The sequence below is a fragment of the Silene latifolia genome, chromosome 10 (assembly GCF_048544455.1).
Source record: "Silene latifolia isolate original U9 population chromosome 10, ASM4854445v1, whole genome shotgun sequence".
In the NCBI taxonomy this organism is placed as follows: Eukaryota; Viridiplantae; Streptophyta; class Magnoliopsida; order Caryophyllales; family Caryophyllaceae; genus Silene; species Silene latifolia.
Genome location: NC_133535.1, coordinates 50,406,471 through 50,408,596, shown reverse-complemented (window position 1 = coordinate 50,408,596; position 2,126 = coordinate 50,406,471). Strand labels below are relative to the sequence as shown.

The 2,126-nt window shown below is 39.2% G+C and overlaps 1 long non-coding RNA gene across 1 annotated transcript; it reads left to right on the top strand.

Moving 5' to 3' along the window:
* The first annotated feature begins 887 nt into the window (after nucleotides 1-887).
* On the top strand, nucleotides 888-1,673 carry LOC141608988 (uncharacterized). The gene is made up of 3 exons (XR_012527110.1): nucleotides 888-1,043; nucleotides 1,327-1,455; nucleotides 1,532-1,673. It is a non-coding gene; the product is annotated as an uncharacterized LOC141608988 (long non-coding RNA).
* Nucleotides 1,674-2,126: the final 453 nt, after the last annotated feature.

Genomic DNA, 2,126 nt, shown 5'->3' with positions numbered 1-2,126 from the left:
TGGTGGATGGGGCTGCACTGAAGGATCACGGAGGTAATGCCGTGGATGAAGTTATTTAGTTAGAATTACATTTTTCTCTTTTAAAGTTACACTTTTGTTATTTACTGATAACACTTTTTTGGCTTAGAATGACACTTTTCTCTCTGCTGCAATTAGACAATTGTTAGTTAAAATCACACTTTATTCAGTTAGAATTACAATTTTCTCTACTAAAACTACACTTTTTTAAGTTAAAATTATACTTTTTTAGCTTACAATTACACTTTTGTCTTCTAGAATTAGACTATTTTTAGTTAAAATTACACTTATTTGTGATAAAATAACACTCTATTTTGTTTGAATTATAATTTTGTCTACTAAATTATACTTTCTTCTCTCTCGCCACGATTACACTTACTTACCGATGATGAAATAACACTATTATTATTACGAGATGCGGCGAGTTGAGGATGTTCCGGGAAGTCTTCGGAAGGGACTATCGAGAGAAGAGAGGTAACGGTGACGTAGTACGCAGGCGAGAGATCGCCGACATTCCTATCCCGGCCCCCGTCGTCCCTCACGGTGATCCGAGCTACCATCCTTTTTTACTTCACTCGAGTGAGCCCTTACCATGCATGGATCACGTCATTGAGAACCTTGGGTGTTCTATTGATTGTGGGGCACCTAATCCTGATTTGTGCTTTGCGACGAGAAACCTAGCATTGATCGAAGCTCCTAGTGCCAATGTTGGTGACGGGAAATATGTGATTGACTATGCGTTCAATCAGTCAGACGCGTTTAACGAGTTGTAAGTGTATTATTCTTTACAAGAGGCTCTTAACATTCTTAATTATATATATATTTGTTGGCTAATTACATTTTTTTGTTGTAGGGAACGATTGGTCCAATTCAGCGAGTTTTATTTCATTACCCGGGAAGATATTGCAACTTTGAACCCTCGGGAGCAAATCATGACCAGTGTTATTGATGGTTGGTGCTTGCTACTCAACCACATCATGAAACCTTCGGACATATCCCGTTCTTTCTTTGGACTAAGTCACACTGTAAGTTAAAATGTTACCTTTGTGTGTTAAAATTACACATTTGTCCGTTAGAATTATACTTTTTAAAGTTAAAAAGTTGGTTTTGTATGTTAAAATTGCACATTTGTCCGTTAAAATGATACTTTTTGCCGTTAGAATTACACTTTTGATTGTTTAAATTACACTTTTAACATCTCCCTTCTGAGTTTATTCTAACACTTTTTTTGGTTAAAGGTTCACTTTATTTTTATAAAATAGCTCTTTTAATTATTTGTTCACGCATTTAACACTTTTCAAATTACAGGACCCCGCAAGGTATATTTGGAACGCTCAAAAGCTTGGGAAAGTGTTGAACAAAGACGAAGACATTTATGGTGGCTGGGATGCCTGGGCTAAAACCTGTCGTGCACCATTCCAGCTTGATACGGACATGGTAGGTAACAAAACATGTAATCTTGTCTCATGGTTTTAAGTTTTCCTTGTTCTGATTTAAGCGACACACGGTGCAGATCTTTCTCCCCGTTTTATCTGGCGACGGTGATCACTACAGCTGCGTGTGCATCAACTTTCTCACCGAGCAGATTGACTACCTCGACAACCGCAAGTACGATGACCCAATAGAAACGCTCCCTTACGGAGGGATAGCGCGTATTTCCGTAAGTGTCCGATATCCAAAAGTCAACGAATTTTAGTGGGTCGTACTACGTTAACTCACTGACGTTTTTTCATGTCCAGGCAAATATAATGGGGAAGTATTTGGTGTCTAAAGGGCTTTCTAAGGGGGCAAAGGTCAGCGGGTTCAAGATTGTCAACATTGAGTTCAGCTGGCAAGGTCAAAGGTATTCGAGAAATGACTGTGGTGTTTTCATGATGCTACATATGATGTTCTACCGCGGAAGCCCTTTTCAATGTGACCTCGGGAAAGAGGATGCTATGAGTTTGTACCGTGCTGAGATTGCCGCAACACTCGTCCTCTGTGACATTAACAGTATCAGAGAAGATATCCTGACGAGGGTTGGTTTTTTCAAAACGACTGTTGGACATTCGTTGACAAGAAAGTTGAATGCTGTTAAGAGGAAAACAGATGGTGACATAGGGCCGGAG